The sequence below is a fragment of the Malus sylvestris genome, chromosome 1 (assembly GCF_916048215.2).
Source record: "Malus sylvestris chromosome 1, drMalSylv7.2, whole genome shotgun sequence".
In the NCBI taxonomy this organism is placed as follows: Eukaryota; Viridiplantae; Streptophyta; class Magnoliopsida; order Rosales; family Rosaceae; genus Malus; species Malus sylvestris.
The window spans coordinates 13,149,156-13,171,145 of NC_062260.1; the positions used below are offsets into that span (position 1 = coordinate 13,149,156).

The window sequence follows — 21,990 nt, forward strand, 5'->3', positions numbered from 1 at the left end:
GAACCACATATTCCAGTTCATAAACTCCATGTCACTCACATGTGCAGTTCAACTGGGCATCCCAAACATGATTCACAGCCACGGCCAACCCATCTCTCTTTCCGAGCTCATGGCGGGGCTCAATGCCCCCCTTCAAAAGCCCATTTCGTCGCACGCCTCATGCGCATACTTGTTCACTCCAATTTCTTTGCACAACATCATCATGTTCATCGTACGACCAGAAATCATTTCAAAATTTTGAAAATTAAAATTAAATATAAATTGTACCTAACAATTTCTGACCAAACGATGTACGATGAACGGTCACGATCACGGGATCCCTATGATTGCCAAAAAAAAGGATTTGACAATGATCATTTTCCAATTATTTGTACAATTTTTCAAAAAGGTTTCTATTGTAAGACTCTTTGGTAAGGACAAGGATTGTCTGCCCTCCCTTTTTCCATGTCCTTCCATGCCCTCTTGTTTTGTGTGGTCACAGTTAAGCCACGTTAACATTTTATATTATTTTTTTATAAAGATAATAAGACAAAAATGAATAGTAATATAAAATGTTAACGTGGCTTAACCATGATCACACAAACAGGAGGGCATGGAAGGGCATGGAAAAATGGAGGGCAGACAATCCTTGTCCCATTGGAATAGTGGTGGTGTAAGAAAGATATGGTGCGATTGAATTGGCGCCCACCCCTAGGCATTCAAAAACAATGGAGGTGGGATTAATCACCAGCCCATCCTTATTCAGACTTGCGAAGGGGGAGGGGGAGGGGGAGGGGGAGGGGGAGGGTGGATGGGGATTACAGCCCATCCCTTGATCAATATTATTAGGTAGAACATTACATGTGATGTGCTACAGCGACCATGCAATGCATTAAAAGTAGATTGATATAAGGGAACTTTAACAAAAAGTCCTGGTATTATTCACTTTAATGAAAATCATATTTTTACATTAAAAAGTCAATCATGGTACTATTCACTTTATCCTTTATTTTGTCATTTTCGTTAAAATTCAAAATTTTCAAATTATTTTCATTAGTTTTCCTTTGATAAAATATAGATACAATGATAGTAGCCATTTGTTGTTGGCACGACCTGAATCCACAAAACCTTCATATGTAATCTTTCCATAACAATATAAATACAATGAAATAGCAAAATTCATTGTGCATCTGGATATTGTGTGTGTGTGTGACTAGCGCTCGGTGGATAACGATGCAATGCATTAAAAGTAGATTGATAAAATATAATTTAACACCACAAAATTCGTTCTGTATAGGGATATTGTGTGTGATTAGCACTCGGTGGATAACGATTTGGAAGGTATTTTCTTCGTTTTATTTTTAAAAAATATATATTAGTTAAATTATATTGAAATTATGTTGTTATATTTATATTAAGTTGTTAAATTATATTTATTACAAAAAAATTATGTTATAATTAAGTATAATGTTGAATTGTATATGAACAAATTTTTATGTGTGTACAAATGTGTTGTGATGTAAGGAGTTAATTGTAATTAACTTCGTACTTGTTTTTTTAGTAAACTTAGTTTAGTTTGAGGAATAGTTGGATGTCGCGTATGGTTGTGAAAGTATGATTGTGGTCCAATTGATTTTTGAATTGTCCCATTATTTGGACAGTTTGGGAATGAAAAGTTATGCCGCGTAGTTTACGGTTAAAGTATTAGGTTTCGGTCGTGGGGATTTTGATGTCATCTCTGTATGTTCTTCGAGTGGCACATAGGTATTTCATATCTATGTCGTGCACTTGAAGAACTGTACAAAGATGCTGCCGAAATTTATCCACGTCAAAATCTAATCTGAAGTAGGCATAAATTACGTGACATGATTTGCATTCCCGAATGGGATATGGCCATTACCAGACGCATAAGGTGGCAAGATCATGTAAAAATTATTGTGATTGTTGTACTGTTATTGTGGTTGTAGGAATGATGGACAGAATGTGGATGCATAACCCAAATAGATGCCACCAACAAATCCGGCTTGTCGAAACACGTGCAACCCAGGTGCAACTAGAATCCAGTGTCCATGTAAAAGGTGTAACAACATGTTAAGGGAAACTATTGAAAATGTTCGATTGCATTTAGTAAGGAATGGAATGGTAGAGACCTATAATATTTGGAACCATTACGAGGAACAATTAGACAATGCATCATCTTCAAACGTGACAAGTGGGCAATGTTGAATATAATATGGATCCTAATGAACAAGTCATGGAAATCTTAAATGATGTTTTTCCATTTGCGTTGACAAATACCAATTAGGAAATGGAAGATGACGTGCCTACACTAATGGATAGTGGAGAATTCGAACAATATGAACAACCAAGACTTATACCCGGGCTATGAGGGATTTTCCATTCTCAGAGCTATTGTGCAACTAATGCACGGGAAAATAAAGTATCGTATATCGAACTAGTGTTTTGATTATTTTTTGGGGGTTTTCAAGAAAATGCTACCAAAGGACAATTATATGTCGAAAGACCATAGAAACACTCAAAAGGTGTTGAATGGTCTCGGATTGAGTTACAAAACAATTCATGCTTGCAAAAACAATTGTGTATTGTTTTGTAAGGAGAATGAAGTATTGGATAAATGCCCTGTATGCAATGAGTCAAGGTTCAAAATGACATCTCAGAATAGATCGATGAAGATCCCACAAAAAGTCATGCTTTATTTGCCTTTGAAGTCGTTGCCACCGACATGAAAAGTAGGTAGATGACATTGTCCTAAGAGCAACTCCACCGTTGCTAAGGACCCTTAGGGCTATTCACTATTTAATCCACTCAGTGAACAGTAACTATGCTTAATGAATAGTAACTGCCTTTTGCATCTCCACCCCTACACTTAATAGCCCTGGCAATAGGCAATAAATTATTAGTAGTTTTTTTTATTTATAAAATAATACAAAACAATTTTATTTGTAATTTCGGGTAAGATTTTTAATTGTTCTCGTTGCGCCACATGTCAATATCCGAAAAGACAATTATTGGTGATAGATTTTGATAATTTTCTTTGTAATTTCGGATAAGATTTTCTTGTTGAAGTTGTTTACTAAGATTGTCTGGAATCGGAGTAGGAATGACATTAATCTATATAAATTGTTTACTAATTCACATGAATCGGAATGAAAAATAATGTAATTACTAAAGTACCCCTATTTTAACTAATTATGTTAATTAGTTTAAGAAATTTTAGTCTTGAATTTTTTTTTTTTTTACTAAAGAGAATTTTTTTTTTTTTTTTATAAAAAATTTATTCTTGATGTTGGAGAAGACTCTAGACGCATGTAGAAGACTCCTAATCACATGAATTAGTTCAAATTTGATATAAAAAAAATTATTTATTATTTGCTTCTAACTTTTTAATCACCCTAAACCAAGTGAAACTAATGAAACATTTTACATCCTTTTCTCTCTCCTTCCCTCTCTTCTGCATCTTTCTCTACAGCCGCTTAACCAAAATGCTCAACAAATTTCAACATCAAACTCTCGTCTACTCGAGGTTGCCCTAGCACATGTATCCACATCCAACCATCCAATGAGGCCACAACCTACCCCATCAACGAAAAAGTCCAATTTCACAGAGTGAAAGTGATAAGAAGTTCTTTCCTTCTATCCTGTTTAGGTCAAATCACAATGTCCTTCTTAATTGAATTTGTGAAATGACAATTTTGGCGTTCGTTGTTTCAGATAACGTTCGTCGTTGTGGCATCGTTCCTGATCTCGGGCAATCGTTGTTCCAGACTGTAGGCGTTCTTTGTTCCAGTCGTCGATTGGTAAACATGTTATTAATGGTTAAATTTTGTTCTTTTCGATGTGCATGCTTTCTGTTTTGTTTTTCCAGAATCCGAGGAAAAAATTCAGCGAGCTCCGTGACCAAACCCGACCAATCCGAGGAAAAAATTCAGCTCAACCGCAACAGCAGCAGCTGGTGGTGCAAAACTCTGCCGGAAGCCTCAGCTTCAATAGCAACATGTCGAATGATGACGATGAGATGTCAAGGTCGGCGCATGCACTGATGCAGCACATCAATCGCACGTCACACAACCCTCAAGCTCTCTGGCTGTCGATTCCCGCCTGGTCTCTCGCTCAGGCCTCCTTCAAGCCCCATCACCCGTATGGGCTGGAACTGCTAGCTGGGGCAATTGGGTTGGAGTAACAGCCGGTCTACCAGGCTATTGAATACGATGAAGCTGCTATAAGGCATCATACAGATAGAGAGGCGTGGAAAGAGTTTGAACGAACGTTCCCTGATTTTGCTACTGATCCTCGGAACATTAGATTGGGACTTGCCACTGACAGATTAAATTCGTTCGAGGTTCTAAACCAACATCATAATATTTGGCCGATTTTCATATTTCCATATAATTTTCCGCCATGGAAATGTATGAAAAAAGAATACATGACGATGACTCTATTGATAATTGAGGATCCTGGTTGGTCAATCGATGTATACATATTACCGTTAGTGAATGAGCTAAAAGATTTCTGGACACACAGTGTGCACACATACAATAAGTGTACAGGCAAGATGTTTACTTTGCGGGCAACAGTAATGAGGACTGTGAACGATTTCCCCGCATATGCAATGGTTTCTGAGTAAAGCACTAGGGGTTATATAGCTTGCCTTGTATGCAAGAAAGGCGTAACATCTAGTTGGCATGTCGGAAAAGTTTGTTACCTTAGTCATTGGAAATGGTTGCCATAGGACCACGAGTAGTGAGAGAATGATAAAGAGTTCGACGGGAAAAAAAAGCATCACCTCAGACCCAGGGAATGGTCCACTGATCAGATTTTGGAACAGCTTAACCGTTTGGATTTTGCTTTGTTCGGGACAAACGTCAGTAGGACCAAACCTTCTACACATATGAATTGGACGCACAAGTTTGTGTTTTTTGAGCTCCCGTATTGGTCGAAACTAAAATTGAGGCACAACCTCAATGTTATGCATGTTGAGAAAAATGTATCTGACACATTGGTCGACACAATTCTAGATATCGAAGGCAAGACAAAGGACAAGATCAAAGCTCGTCTTGATTTGGAACGAATGGGAATACAACGGGGTTTATAGATGAATAGGGACAATGATAAAGTTATAAGGGATCTTACGTTCTTTTCCATGAAACCGAATGACAAAAAAGAATTTTTAAAGTTTTTATCGTCTGTAAAGTTTCTTGATGGATATGCTTCAAATATCGCACGTTGCATGAATGTTGACAGGTAAATTAGCTAGACTAAAGAGTCATGACTGCTATGTGGTTCTGCAATGCCTACTTCATGTTGGTATTCAACATCTCTTGCCAAATTACGTAGCGAAACCAATCATGTTGTTGTCCAGTTTTTTTTCGCAATTGACATTAAGATCGTTGCGAAAGACGGACGTTAATCAGTTGCGCCATGACATAGTGCAAGTTCTGTGCAAGTTGTGTGCAAGTTCTATGCAAATTTGAGATGATATTTCCTCCAGCTTTCTTCACAAGTATGATCCACATGATTGTTCACTTACCAAATGAGGCATTGCTTGCTGGACCAGTCAACTTTCGATGGATGTATCCAATAGAAAGGTCCAATAGAAAGGTATATATTCCTCATCATTTTTATTAATCAATATCTTACGATTAGTAAAATTTGTATCGTATCATTTTATTTTGGCAGGCTTTTTGAAGACTTGAAGAAAAGTGTATGAAACAAAGCGAAGCCCGAATGATCAATTATACAAGCTTGGGTGGCATATGAGACGCTTACATTTTGTGGAATGTATTTAAAAGATGTGGAGACAACTTTCAATCGTCCTCCTCCCAATAATGACGGGGGTGTGAGAAAGAAGAAACTTTTAGTTTTTGCAAATCGCTCGACCCTTCAAAGATTAGATACAAGGTGAGTCATTCCAAAAAGGACATGGAGGTAGCACATTGGTTCGTACTCAACAATTGTGATGAGACATTGTCATACCTAGACGAGCATAAAGATATGATAAAGCAGGCACATCCTTCACATTTGTATGCCAAGAAACACTGTGAATTATTCTTGCAATGGTTTCTTGAATATGTAAGTTTGAAGTGTTTTGTATTGGACATATATATTATACCAAATATTTTGCTCAAACTAACAAATTTAAGTGTTTGTGTAATATTAGGTGAATCGATTGAAAGCATTGAATTCCCTTGCGTACAGTGAAGAGTTATATAACTTGGCTTTCAAACTGATTCAAGTTGAATTGTTCTCAGGTTGCCATGTCAACAGCGTCAAGTTCTTAGGGGCTGCACGAGATGACAAGTTGTGTACGCAACACATCGATGTTCATGTCACGGGTGGAGGCAAAAGTACAAACATTGATTTCTATGGCAACCTAACAAGTGTCATGGAATTGCTTTACAAAAACTGATGCCAAGTGATCCTATTTAAGTGTCGATGGTTTGATACAAACCCAAATAGGTAGGGAAGTGTTAAAAGAGATCATGGATTACTATCAGTGAACACTACCGAAACTTGGTACGATGATGACCGTTACATTTTAGCAAACATGGAAAAACAAATTATGTATTTAGATGACCCTAAAGCCGGGAGGGGTTGGAAAATTGTTCAGAAGATGGATCATATGAATGTGTATACTATACCAGAACAAGACCCTACTGCCGATGACATCGACAATGCTGCTGACCAACGTCTAAAATCTTTTATGAAAATTGGTGCGGAAACACTCTGAGATACTAATCTTATCCAAGAACCATTTCAGATAGAAGGAGTATCTTCATTCGAAATACCGATTCAATCAATCACAATTGACCTTGGTAATCTTCCACAATACAATGGTCCAATGCACACAAAAGACGACGGTGGCATACCTATCGATAATGAAGAATGGGACACCGAAAATGATGATAGCGAAGAAAGTGAAAGTTATTATAGTTCGGATGAAGATTAATGCAATTTATTTGTAATTTTTGTTGTAAAACACATTAAATGGTTAATACATTTTATTTGGGATCCCATTTTATATGTGAATCACTTTGTAAATAAAAAAAAAATTATTAATATTTTATAATAAATTTTAATCAAAATTCTAAAATAAAAAAAAATAAAAAACCATTTTTAAACATAATTGCGCGAAACATAACACTTTTTGGTCACACAAACATTTTAAATTTATGCGGGTAGATTGAATTTTTAGACACTTCCACGCAAAGGATATTTGCGCAATGAAATCTAGGTCTTCGTCGCACAAGTGCCTGAAAATTAAGGCGCTTTTTTTTTCGCAAAAATTTTAAAAAACATTGTGACGAAGTTTTTAACCTTGCACGACAAAGTCTCTGTCGCACAAGCTTCTATGTTTTTATTCCTGTGTATCATCTTCCTGCCATCACTTCTCTCTTCTTCCTTTTTCTTTCTCGATACCCTCTCTCTCCTTCATCGTTCTCTCCCGACACTCACCCTTAGTTTTTCTTCCCCGACAGACGTGAATATCCTCATACCCTCTCACTACCACTCTCTGTCGCTCACCTCATCTCTCCGTCCCTCTCTCCATCGCTCACCTCATCTCTCTGTCCCTCTCTCTGGCCGTCGCGTCTTCATCTCCAAGAGGTAATTTCCTCTTCTTCTTTTTTTTCAATTTTCTTTATTTACCATGTTAATTAGGGTTTATAGATGAAGGGTTCTTTTTTTCAAATTGGGGGTTAGAATTAGGGCAGTGGGGTTAGATTTAGGGTTCGTAAATTGGGGGGTTACATTTAGGTTCTTAAATTAGAATTTTTAGGGTTCTTAATTGGGGTTTGATTTAGGTCTTAAATTAGGAAAACGATTTTGGGCAGTGAGGTTAGATTAGCTTTTCTTAAATTTGGGGTCAGATTTAGGGTGCTTCATTGGGGTTAGATTAGGGTTCTTACATTAGGGGTTTTTTAATTTCAAGTAAAGGGTTAGAATTAGCTAGGCCAATAGGTTAGATTAGCTTTTCTTAAATTGGGGGTTAGATTTAGAGTGCTTCATTGGGGTTAGATTAGGGTTCTTAAATTAGGGGTTTTTTTAATTTCAAGTAAAGGGTTAGAATTAGCTAGGCCAATTACAACATGGTAATCGATGCAATTTACTCCGCTCCTAGCTAGCCTCTTATTGTTCATCTTCATCTGTGCCAATCAAATCTGATTCTTGGCAGAATATATATATATATATATATATATATATATATATATGTGTGTGTGTGTGTGTGTGTGTGTGTGTGTGTGTGTGAGATATGCGTTTTTGAAGTATATAGCTATTCCCATTTGGTTACCCTGATTTCATAGTGTCCATTATTGTTAAGACTTGAAGCCCACTTCCTATAACCAATTTCAAAACATGCATATAAATTTAGCATGTTTGATTTCTGCAAAAAAAAATTGTAACTAAATTTAGCATGTTTGATTTCTGCAAAAAAAAATTGTAACTAAGCTAGTAGAACTTTGGAAATTTATCTTGCAACCTAATCTATTGTCCTAACAACCATAATGCAGAGAAATTTGTGGTGACTTGTAACAAATTAAGTAGTGGAATAATAATCATGTACATTATTTTTTTCAATTCATGCTTCAGTACAGTTGCCTCTGTATGCATGGGTTTCTGTTTGTCTGGTGCTTCACCAAATTTGGTTGATCAAATTAAGGTGCCACTATTATTAATAGGAGAAGATACCCAGAGCATCAAGCTAGGAACATGATATGACAAGTCCTAGAATTATCGATATAATACACATACAGATAACCCTGCAGGCGAACATGGTTTTTAGTTGTTTCTGTTGCAAAACTTATTAATCTATAGCTTAATTAGCATGGAAGCGATAGAGTCGAAGACAAAATACCTAAATTTAAAAGCCATTTTTGAAGTTAAAGTTGAAATAAAAGAAACCAATTTGCCATTGAATATGAAAACATGTAAATAAGAAATTGAAAACAAAACTGAATTGGTTTTAGAATTAGGGTTTTTAAATTAGGGTTTTTAAATTTCGTTTAAATTTAAGTAGAATTTATTATGCATGTGTACGATAATTTTTATCTTTGTAATCTAACAAATTTATTTTCAATTTTGTAGATGTCACAGCTCATTAGAACCCGGAAGGCGATGATGACTACACCTCGTCCGACGACTAGACCTACTACTACCACCACTGCTCCGGCAGAGATTGACCATAGGCCGGTGAATCCGGTTGACCCGGTTGGTCCTCCAGTCCCACATGCACCAACATCTTCGACTTCTTCGGTGGCGCTACCTGTTAGCGCTCGACGTGCTCATTAACGCCCCTGCACTTTGGAGCAGATGTCGCCATCGGGATCCACAACCGATGCCTCGAGTCCACAGCCAAGTATACTATCCTAATTTACTCCCTCATTCCCATGTTAACTTAGTTTTGTTATTTTAGGTTCAGTTTGTTAAGTTATGTCATTTAAGGATTAAAAGTTATTATATATATATATATATTGTTGTCATCATACCAAACCCATTATTAAACAGTTGTGATCATTGTGTTGGATACATATTCAAGGTTTTGGAAAATGGTTTCATTATAGGGAGGTTCTGCCGAAATTTTGGTAGGATTTGTTATTGGTTTTAGGTTAACATTAATTTTTCATTTCTTTGCACACAAGAAAAAAACCCGAGGACCTTGTCGACAATTGAAGACGGCGAAAATCACCCAGGTCACCTATGGTCATATCACAGTTGGATACGGTGGGCGACATCGAGCAACACCAACGGTGGAGCAGCATAGTGCATTGGTCCACGACATTGGGCACGTCGTGTTGAGCTATTGCCCTATGCACTGGAAGTCTTGGAAGGCAATGCCGGAGGAGGTGAAAAACACGGTGCACAATCATTTGTCGGTAAGTATCATCGTCCTGTTAATGCTTTTCATGTAAAATTTATATATTTATATTTATTAATGTCTTTTATTACTAATACTTTCGTAATATTTGTTACATTGTAGACAAACTACCATTTCGAGGACATCAACAAGGACATGTTGGTGTACCTCAATTGACTCTTCTCTAAATGCTACAAGCAGTGGAAGAGTGACCTGCGCCAGTATTTCAAGATGTTTGATGATCCACAGGTCGCTCTGGAGGAGGGTTGCCCGAATTAGTTCGAGGACCGACAAGATAGTTAGGTTTGGCTCTGCAATCATTTTCAGGAGCTGGGCTATGTGGTGAGTTTTTAATTAGAACTTCTTTCATTTTACTTTTTTTTATTTTTACTAATGTTTATTATGAATTTTTTTATTTTCTTTAAATATTACAACTAATACGTTTATTTTGTGCATAACAGAAGAAGGCGAACACAAACAAGATCAATCAGGAGAAGAAGACTCTTCTCCACCATTCGGGTTCGACTCATTTCTCATATAGGATGGAGGCATGACGGAAGGTATATATTAAAGCTTTCATTTCCAATTTTAAAATGTCGCTAATAATTTTTATTTTCTTTTTTGTTTCCATATTAACATTTTCTTTATCTTTTTCTATTTCATAAGGGTTCAAAATTCTCGAAGATCGACGTCTTTGCTGACGTTTATGTTCGGCATGGGGATAAGTTGGCCAAGTCCTTTCATGTAATTAATTTCTTATGCATTAAAGATTTATACTAATTATTTCAAATTGTTTGCTATTAATATTCCATGTTTTATTTCACAGGCGACTATGTTAGAGAAAGGTCAGTTGGTCCTTCTGGAGTTCGCCTTCTAGCTTCCCCCAGACATGCCGAACGAGTCTGTGGATCCCCTTGAGGATGCGAGGTTTCACATCCTTACAGAGACATTCGACCAAACTTTTGGTCGGAGGCCAAGGACATATTGTCGAGGGATAAGAAATGCCAGACAACGGGAAAGTGGAGCCTCTTCATTCTCTTAGTCGAAGGGCGAGGTTACGGCTTTAACGCAGGAAGTCGCTGGCCTAAGGAGTGAGCTCGCATCGTACAAGACTCAAATGTCATTGATTGTACAAGCCCTCAGTTCCTCCAAGATTCGTCCCCTAGATTTTCCTGCATCACCGCCGTCAGAGACCCTTCACACAGAGCATACACAGCAATCAGACCCGTTGACCTCCGACCCCGTTCCCAACCCCACCCCCTTCTAGCAGCAAGATTACCAAGCACTTCCAAACGACTTGCCCATAGATTATGCCTCATTTTTTTTGTTTTTTTTCCCGCTTTCTTTTTTAAACTTTGTATTTGTACGTACATGTTTATTTATATTATAAATAAATTGGTTTTCTATTTATTAATTTGTTTTTTTTTTCTTGTCAATTGTATGAAATATATTTTTTTTTAATTAAAAATTACACTTGCGCAACGAAGATATGTAGTCGTGCAAAACCACGTGCATCTTACATGCTTCGTCGTGCAAACATTTTCAAGGCGAATTATAGACATCCCTAGAAATTTCTCATCACAAAGCAAACTTGTACCCTTTTATATCGTGTGACAAAAACCTTTGTCTGTATACCTTTCTTGCAACGAGAAGTAAAGCATCGCGCAATCTTTTAGTTGCGTGACGAATGTGCACTCTTCGTCGCGCAAGGTCTTTCTTCACGACCTTTGAGCGACAAATTCTACACTACAATTTTTGCATCGCCATAGGTTTTGTGCGACCTGGAAATGCTTTGCGTGACAAATACTCCCTCGTCGCGCAAAATGTTTAACGTAATAGTGAATGAATATTATAATTTCTAGGAAAGTAAGAAAAACATTTACATTTAATTACCATACTTGTGGAAACAAGGAATCCTAACTAGGGTTTTATTCTATCAGGTAGTGACGACCCCATTTCACTTGATGGTAGCTTGGTTGCAGATGAACGGTGGGGATGATCCAGCTGCTGCATGTACACCATTGAAATGCAACACAGAATGCACTTTTGGAATTTGGGAGCTCAGGAACCAAGGTTCGGTAACTTGTTTAATGAAGCAATGGAGGCTGACTCCAAGCTTATCGAAAGGGCGGTAGTGGAAGAGTGTGGAGGAGTTTTTGAGGGTTTGAAATCCCTGGTGGATGTTGGAGGGGGAACAGGAGCCATGGCCAAGGCTTGCCAATGCATTCCCCAACATCAACTGCATTGTGTTTGATCAACCAGATGTGGTGGCTGAATTGCAAGGAACCACCCATAATTTGGGTTTTGTGGGAGGAGACATATTTGTGGAAATACAACCTGCAATTTTAGGGGTGGGTTCGGTTTAATTCGGTTCGGTTTTTTGCCAAAACCGAAACCAAACCGAATTTTCGGTTCGGTTCGGTTCGGTTCATTTTTTTTCGGTTTTTTTCGGTTCGGTTTTTTTTCGGTTCGGTTTCGGTTCGGTTTCGGTTTTTTGTTTTTTTTTTCTTTCAAAAAATGAAAAACATTGAAATTTTAAATTTTAACGTATCCAACACAATCATAACACAAGCATTCTAACTATAATCAAAGACAATGAAAATAAACATTTAAAGTTGAACTAAAATCATCAATCAAGTCTTCCAAAGTCCAAACTAACAACATCACAACACAAAAATCGTACAAATGACTTAGAAAAGTTAAATTGTATGATGTTGTTCAAAGATCAGGGTTGTTTGCTTGTAACTGCATGTTGACAACTTGATTAGTAAAAGAAATGCGTGGGTGGATTTATTTAGTGTGTGTTGGATTCTTTTCCATCACAAATTCCCTAAGTAATCTACCCGAAATAAATGTTTATAGATTCTGTTACATGTTATATGAGAGTAGATTTGGAAAAGAAAGCTGAGACAAAAGTAGACAGTGCTATGGAGATGGATGTAGGTACTTCAGGATGAGGTTTGGCTCCGGAACCTTATATGGGGGATAAATAATAGGTTAGGGTTTAAAGTTTTTATATGACTTTTTTTTAATATTTTGAGCTTAAAGTTTGGCAACACATTGGGTTTAGCATATTTTAACTTACAAATTGGGTTTAGAAAATAATATCCAAAACAAATAATTAAATAAAAAAATCAATTTAATTAATTCGGTTCGGTTCGGTTTGGTTCGGTTTCTAGATCACTAAAACCGAACCGAACCAAAAGAATTCGGTTCGGTTCGGTTTTTTCAATTCGGTTCGGTTTTTTTGTTCGGTTCGGTTTTTTCGGTTTCGGTTCGGTTTGGTTTTCGGTTTTTTTCGGTTTTCGGTTTTTTGAACCCACCCCTATGCAATTTTGCTCAAGGTACGTAATTTATAACGCTCATTTATTTCCTAACTAACACCTTTTTGTTAGTAAAAACATTTCATCCTTGTCTTGTATAGTTCTAGTAGCAACTTAATTTCCTAACTAATACCTTTTTGTTAGTAAAAACATTTCATCCTTGTCTTGTATAGTTCTAGTAGCATCGTTTGTCCCACATACTTAGTAAGGCCGACCTCTACTAAAAAAATGGTAAATTTCAGCTTACTACCCTCAAGTTTCGTGGTTTTCAACATTTGTTACATGAAGTTTTTTCATCCCAGAATCATATTATGAAACAATCTCGAACATCCGTTAGTATAGTTGTGACATCCATGTGGATAATGACTGAACGTCACGGATCATTAAGGGATCAACCTAGAAATTCAAATAAAAAAAAAAAACTCACTCGTCTTCTATCTCCCCCAACCCCCTCCCTCCCTTCTCCAACCCGTACCCTCCCTTTTCTCCGCTCCGAGGTCCTCACCCGCCACTCCGACCTCCTCACCCAGCTCTCTTCCCTCCACCATGCCCAGCTCTCTGCCCTCTCCACCGTCCGATCCTCTGTTGCCGCCCTCCAGTCATCCCTTCGCCACACCCGATCCGAGCTCTTCGACCCCCTTTCCTTACTATCTAGCTCCAAAATCTCCATGCCTCCTCCGATCTTCTCCACCACTCCAACAGAGCCCTCCGCCTCTCCAGTAAGCTCTGATCCCTCGCCTCCGACGACCCCGAGCGCATCGACCGCACCAAGGCCGCTCAGCTCCATTGCGAGATCTTAGCTCTCTATAATGAATACGACCTCGCTGGCATTGATGTGGTCGATTCCGAACTCGAGTGGGTCAAAGATACCGGAGACAAGTTGCGTACGGATGAGAGAAGGATGGAGGGTTTGAACCAGGCCGAGGTGGGGACTGGGCTGCAGGTGTTTTACAATTTGCGAAATGCATCGTCAACATTCAGTTCACCATAAAATTGGCTACCCTCTTGATAGTAACCCTTCCTGCAAGATTTATAAACATTTTAACTTCACTGCCTAGTGACTACTTTCCAAAACATCCATGACATTAAGTGAATTGGAGCAGGAGAATTACCCGCTGGAAGTTTTCTCATGAGTCCACCAGTGACCTGTGTTGAAGATGAGAACATCTGCATTTTTGTAGTTGTCAGAGGAGAGAGAGGATGGAGGATGGGTGGGGGTTGCAGAGGAGAGGAGGGAGGGTACGGGTTGCAGAGGAAAGAAGGGAGGGAGGGGGTTGTTGGTGGAGGTAGAAGACTGGTGTTTTTTTTTTTAAATAAAGGTTAAAAGACTTGTTCAATATTTAAATGAACACACATTATATGTTTGTATTCTATGTTTTCATTATATTCTAATACTTCATTATATATATATATATATATATATATATATATATATATATATATATATGTGATTCTATTTTGTGTTTTAGTACGAAATTATATATTTTTTAAATATAAATAGACATTTAATTATACAAAATATAATAGAATTATTTAAATTCGATTAGTCCATCTAAGCGCTTGGTCCCAACTTGCAACCCGACTAGCACCTTTTGTCTTTTAAAACTTTTAAATAGAATTATTGATATTTAAAAGGTGCCAACAAGCAAGTATATTTGTATGCATACGCATTGTTGATATAGTTGTGTGTGCATATCCTCGTTTTACATATAGATTAATTTTGGAAATGTAGTTGTTTGTTCGAAACTCTTTGACTCATGCTTGATGTCACCTCTTATGAAATTAGTAAGTTTAAACTGGAGGGGTGAGAATTGAATATTATAAATTTGAACCGTTAAACCGAGAAAATTTGTTCCAATTCTGTAAATTAAAAGTTCGGTAAAGTTATAAGACCCAATTCATGAGCCAAGATCTTGAAAAACATGATTTTCACAACCAATTAATGCGGAATACTTAAATTACATACCTCAATAATTGACCGTCAAAGCCTTCATCAGTGTACACATTAATGGGTATGTACACTCTCAATGGTGAAGCTAGGAACTGTCAAGGGGATGGGCAAAATTTAAAGGGAATTTTCATGAAAATGGCTTGAGCTAAGTTTATTTTAATAATAAAAAAACATGCTATAACTTTATTTAATGAAAAAGAATTAAATTTTAATGAAAAACCCTTAAATTTTAATAAAAATGATAGAAATACTTAATTTTTAATGAAAATGACGCAATTAAAAAAATAACCTAACGCGCGTAGGGACCTGAATACTGTTTATGAAACTGAACACTATTTATAAAAGCGAACACTATTTAAGAAACTGAACAGTACTATACTATTTATTGGTCCAATTTCATAAATAGTGCCTAGTTTTTTGTTCACTTTCATAAATAGTGTCTAGTTCTTGATCATGTTTTATAAATAATGCCTAGTTATTAGGTCCAGTTTCATAAATAATGTATAGTAATTGGTACAGTTTCATTAATAGTGTCTCTTTCTTGGTCTGATTTCATAAATAGTGTCCACTTAATAGTCCACTTTCATAAATAGTGTGTAGTTCTTGGTCATATTTCATAAATATTGTCTAGTTCTTACTCTAGTTTCATAAATAGTTTCCACCTATTGGTTTAATTTTGGAAATAATGCCTAATTCTTATTTTCTTCCATAAATAATGTCTACTTATTGATCCAGTTTCATAAATAATGTCTACTTATTGGTCTAGTTTCATGAATAGTCTCTACTTATTGGATCAGTTTCAATTCTTGGATCAGTTTCATAAGGTTTGAAACTTAGACCCTTTTGGTCTTGTAAAAGCACCCATTGCGTCAAAAACGATGAACCCAAAAGTGACTCTTTAGATCAAAACCTTGAGAATATTATATTCTTAGTAATTATATTTAAAAAGCTATTTTCAATTACCAAATTAAAATTTCCTCACTTTTTTCATATACCTACAATAATAAATGTAGCTCTCCATCCAATTTATTAAGCTTAGGTGTCATTTGGGATAAATTTTTCCTTGTGCCCATAACATAAATGGTATATCACGTGTTATTATATAAGTGGTGGAAAATTTTATTTTTTATGTTATTAATTTTTTAACACAAGAATCTCACAACTTGTATAAAATGTATCACCCTGTGTTCTGGGCACATTGAAAGGTTTCTCGTCATTATGACTACTATTGGAAAACAACACCACAAAAATAAAATAGGAGAATGTAATTCAATTCGAAGTATTTTTCTTATTCTAAGAAAGAAAAAATAACTATTAATGTAGCTGACGATAAGACAAAAAGGTGGGAGAAAAAAGTAGAGTGTTTGAAGTGTTTTTTTTGGGGGGGGGTACGCGCAAGTTGGGTTTGTTAGGGGTTTTTTTTTTATTTAATTTAATTTAATTATTAGTCTTTTGTCTTTATTATTAAATAAAGTTAGTGAGTGGTTTTTTATTAAAATGTAAAGATTTGAAGCCATTTTCATTAGTTTTCCTAAATTTAAAAGGATAAAATGTTCCAATAAAATGCGGACACCCATTTGAGGTCTAAGTCCAAGGTTGGCAAAAAGACTATGTGGACTACCTAGAATATTCGACGAATGATTTGGACTAACCGAAATATTCAAAAGAGGACTTGGGCTGCCTGAAAAATTCGAAGGAGGATTTAAACTAACATTATTATTTGAAAGAGGATTTAAGCATTGTTTCTTGTTGTAAAATTTCATTACATAACTATATAATGAACAAAGTTCTAAAGGACACTAAGAGCTAGTTGGGCAGCGAACATGTTCTAATGCTTAGGCATGGATTTTGGCGGCTAGATGTTTAAATAAATTTATTATAATATTTTTTGAATAAGTGTCTATTTATTACATAGTATATAGCATCTAAAAATATTGATTATAGAACATAATGTATAAAAATATTTGATATATGTTATTTATTACTTTATTGAATTTGATGGTAAGAAATAAAAATTGAAATGATTATGAGTTCGTAGTATTTTAAAAAATATTTTGAAAAGAAAAAAAATAGCATGTGCGCAGCCTGCGCTGCACAACAGTATGGAGTCCTCACAAAATTACAGGTTTTCCGACCGACCAGAGGGGTGGCAACACATCAAATCAATACTTCTGGCCTTGTTTTTTTGGTGAGAGGAGGGGCCGCAACCCCTCTCTGCCCCTTAGTAGCTTCGCCACTATGCACTCTTATAGGCAAAGAAGGGATCATTTCCTAATTAAGCTTATTATCAATTACCACCCATCACGATAATAAAAAAGAAACCAATTCTCATAAGTTGATCAATCGGATGCTTCCAAAACAATATTCATTAAAGCGAATTTATCACACATGGACCATGTCATGTGGGCCATACTAGAATATTGAAATATCCTTACATTCTCCAACTTGGCCCATATGATACATATGCTTACATGCAAGTCATTACATTTTCAAATCTATATGCGACTTAATTCCTTCTATTAACTCACCAATTATATGTAATCACGTACAAATTACAACAAAACACAAAGAAGCAAGCATAGTTTAAGGATCAACAAGCTTATCAAGGCGATGATCAATATATGGGTTCACGTCCAAGAGTATTTATAATAATATTAACTATATTTTTGTTATTACTAGCAAACGATCAAAATGTTAATTTGACTAGCTATCACTTCAGCAATACAAGCTATCTTAAATTAAGTAATATATTTTAATATTATTTTTTTCTAAACTTAATAATCCAAACTCCTTTTTCTTCTCTTCAATCCACAACAATGCAATTTTATAGTTTTTAGGGTTTTGCAAAATTAACTTTTTCTCTCCACACTATATGTAGCTTTTTTTTTTTTTTTTTGAATGGAGAGACGATAATCATTAAAACAAAACAGAACAAACAAAGTTCGAACAGACTGAGGATAGTGTGCAAAGTGGGCCTCGATAAAAACCTTGCCGGGCAAACAACCCGATCGAAGGAAAAGAGTGTCCCGCACACCGAAAGAACTATCCTCAAATGAACAATAGCAAACAAATTACATTCCGTCCTCAAGTAAAAGATCTTGAATCAAATCCGGGGACTCCTCAAACCACTAAATGTAGCTAATTAGTATTCACGAAATTAAGATAACTAGTCAATGACCTAGCTTATTAGAAACTCGGTTTTCTGCCTTAACTTATCAAAGCAAAGATCATTAGCTGGTGTGAGAGGGCTATCAGCTACACTTGGAGGAGTTCAGATCTACTATTCTCAAACTCCCACTGCCTGCTTTGTGCTATTGACTAGTGTCATATTACTTTACACCAAATTATGAACGTTAACATCTTAAAAGAAAATTGTTATTAGCATTCGAAATTTTTTTTCTTACACTTCTCACAAATGTATTTTTTTTTTCCAATTATAAAAAATAAATAACGCAAAATGAAATGTTTGGAAATGCTAATAATAATTTTCTCTTAAAATATGGAAAATAAAAATATTACTTCAAAACAACCCCATCTCACCAGACAAAGCTCCCCCATCGATATTCTGTCGGCCAACCGATCTGCACCTCACTGCTGGCCAGTGACCACCAACTTCTCCCGTCGCTCCCCACCCAATTGCACTTCACCCAGCCACCCACCTCGAGTTCATACAAAAGTCAAATGGTTCTCACTTCCTCACCGAATCCGGAACCCATTTATTAATTTCACTTCGATTCGATCTCTCCGCTTCCGCTTCGTTGTGGGTATATCGGTATTTCTCTCGAAACCCCGCAGAAGAAGCAGCCGCCGCCACCACCATTGGGATTAGAAGAAGATCAAGCCCAAGGGGATACTTGAAGTCAAACATTGGGTTTGTCTGCAAATAAAATCCATTGCTGCTAAATCATAGGAGTCGGAAGGAGAGGGAGAAGATGAAGCGTGGATTTTACATAAATAGAAGACCTGTTAACTCAGAAGACAGACGTCACAAGAAGAATGCAGGCAGAGATGGTGATTAGTTTTCGATGTCATTTACTAATGATTAATTATTTTCCATTGATTGAAGCATACAAGGATGACTGAAAGTACATATATACTGCATACACATTACAAACATATCTATTGCTCGCTCTAGCCTCGAAGGAGTCAATTAAAAGTCTCTTGGTCTCTCTCTTCACAACTCGGTTTGGGGCTACTATTCCCATCATTTTCAGGAGTGCAGCTCCCACTGCTGCTGCCATCAATTGTTTTTCGTCCTTCATCACACTCATTATTGCTCATACTACTACTTACTCCACCAGTACTAGTACCACCTTCTTTGCTACCGCCTTCCTCGAGAAGACGATCGCCTCTCTCAACCAAGACAAGAGCTAAGTGAAGCTGATCATCGTTGCAAGTCAAGTGATCGTGATCACCATGATCACCATCCTTAATTTTGTACTTAGGATTTGTAGCCCGAAATGACCAAACTTGGACCACATCACCTACACCTAGACTCTATGTCTTTCAACAATGCCAAACCATGTAGATTTCAGCACATAGGTTTTTTGAGATTTGCTTGACATTGTCCACAATCCTAGGGATACCTTGTCAGGTTCAAGCTTTGGGCCAATCAAAGGAACCATCAGGAGGCTAGTTTTATCTAGTTCCTCCTTTTCGTTGGGTTTGAGAAAATTCTTGGATTCGGTTTGCATTCGAGGCAGTGACAACCTGCCTTGGTCTTTGTTTATGTCAGTGTTGTACAAACTCTTTTGTGCCAACATTTGCAGCTTTGTCCCATTCATTTCTCCTAAGATCAAGCTCTTGAATTCTTCAGGCAAGTCAGGGGCTGGCATACCACTAGCAAATTTTACCTTATTTTTACCCTTCTTCACCACCTTATTTGTTGCGTTCAAGTTGTTGTTGAAGACAAACTTGACCTTCTTCTTCTTCTCATTCAGATGTGCAGGCCCCTCATGATCTTCACCATCATCAACGTCGATGTATTTTCTTTTCAAATTATCCTTATCACCAATCATTGTTTGTGCTTCATGAACATAATCAAGTTCAGTACCACTAGCTCTAGTACTGACAGGGATGTCGGTTGCTATAGTTAACTCTTTTCCGAACAAGATAATACTTTTAGCTTTAGTGGGCGACCTTGGTTTCTTAGGATGTGGACAACATTCTTCAAGTAAACTGTGACACAAAATTAAACACGTAATTAATTAGTACGCGGTGATAAACAAGGTTATATATGTGACAAATTAGTTAATCAATTTGGTGGCAGTAATTGTTAATACTTTAGAAAACTGATTTCCCATACCCTTTTATCCTTTTGTCCATTTATCCTCTTTTGATATTAACATGAGTTTACAAAGAGAGAAAAGCAGTGTGTAATAATCTCTTCCCTAATATACTTACTGATAACATAATTGAATTAGCTAGCTACGGTTTGAGACAGAGAGAGAGAAAACATACTCTGGGATTTCTTGGATGTTCGAATGGGAGCATTTCTTATTGGGAAGTAGAGGTTGATGTTCTTCTTCTTGTTGGTTCCCTGACTTTTCTTCTTCCTCATGACTTCCAGACCCAACCTGACCACTAGAACTCTCCAATATATGGCCTTTTTCTCTCACGATCACTAATCCGTTTCCTTCTTTCTGCAACGTATTAGTTACTTAAGTAACATTATTAACGTAAAAGAATAATAAACAAATAACTAAGCACACTAGAAAGATTAAAGAAGATATGAAAGCTTTTACTTACAGGAGAATTAGGGTTTGTGTTGGTATTGCTAGCGGTAGGGCTAGGGCTAGGCATAATATTTAAGAAATCAAAGTAGCTTCGTCTCTTCTTCAAAGGCAAGTCCGAATTCTCTTGTGTCTCTTGCAGCAGCTTGATTTTTCTGGAAGCGATGGTGCAAATCGCCTTCGCCAACATATCGAAAGGGGACAAGCCATCATCGTCGTCCAAATCTTCCGTACGCCGCAAACTCCGCGAACTCATCAACATTATCTTCTTGTTCTTCTGTTTCTCCTTTTTCTCCAAGTGCTTTTTCAGTGAATAAAGCGAAAGAACAAACACAGAAGTGCGTTAATGTTCTTATATAGATAGTCTCTTATGGGGTAGAAATCCTTAATCTGACCGGACATAGAAAAGTTTGGGCTTCAAGTAAATAATAATCCCTAGCTAATTGGCTAGCCTAAGTTTTAATTTCAATCCAACGGTCAGGACCAAAGTCAACAAAATATGACTGTATCCAAGGAGGAATCGGATGCGCAGAAGATTTAGGAAAGTATATACGAGTAGGTAGTATTTGTCAGGGAGAAGGGGAACTTTAATAGGTCTCTAATGAATCTTTCCTCAATCAAAATTGATGCCCCAAGTCCCAAAGATTTTGGGTTTTCTATTTAAAAAATTGTATTTTCAGTTGCCCCATTTTGGAAGATTTTGTTATTGGCATGGTTTGATTCCAATTTCCCGTGGGTTTTAATATATCTTTAATTTGGTGTGATCAATTGTAAGATAGTTTTTTTTTTCCTTTTAATTTTTATCAATAACCAATTAATTGATACACAAATACAAAAATGTGACCCGAACCTTCTATTTTTGGGTGCCCTCGTTGAATCTTGTATACAAAGTATTAGAGCTAGTCATTTATTGCCTCGAGCATCTAAGCGATTTCAACATTTGAATTTAATAAAAAAGAAAGAAATTGCATAAATCCAAAACGCCGTTGTTTTGGACATGATTTTTATCAAATTCATGCTAATTTTATGTTTCTAACTTAATTTCTATTAGTTTATTATGACTTTATCACGTGAGTTAGAAAAATAGTAATAATAGTCCAGTATTTGATTGCTTAACATGCTTACTTGATTGTT

The 21,990-nt window shown here is 36.5% G+C and overlaps 2 long non-coding RNA genes and 1 pseudogene across 3 annotated transcripts; 2 read left to right on the top strand and 1 right to left on the bottom strand.

Annotated features, from left to right (window-relative positions):
• The first annotated feature begins 816 nt into the window (after positions 1-816).
• On the top strand, positions 817-2,147 carry LOC126588035 (uncharacterized). The gene is made up of 2 exons (XR_007611306.1): positions 817-1,320; positions 1,947-2,147. It is a non-coding gene; the product is annotated as an uncharacterized LOC126588035 (long non-coding RNA).
• A 5,284-nt stretch (positions 2,148-7,431) lies between these two features.
• LOC126587956 (uncharacterized) lies at positions 7,432-11,210 on the top strand. 2 transcript variants are annotated; one of them, XR_007611299.1, is made up of 7 exons: positions 7,432-7,602; positions 9,082-9,352; positions 9,636-9,869; positions 9,974-10,192; positions 10,312-10,410; positions 10,517-10,594; positions 10,677-11,210. It is a non-coding gene; the product is annotated as an uncharacterized LOC126587956 (long non-coding RNA). The 2 variants fall into 2 exon arrangements; XR_007611290.1 differs by having other exon boundaries at positions 9,082-9,869.
• A 7,950-nt stretch (positions 11,211-19,160) lies between these two features.
• LOC126627245 (uncharacterized) lies at positions 19,161-21,175 on the bottom strand (annotated as a pseudogene).
• Positions 21,176-21,990: the final 815 nt, after the last annotated feature.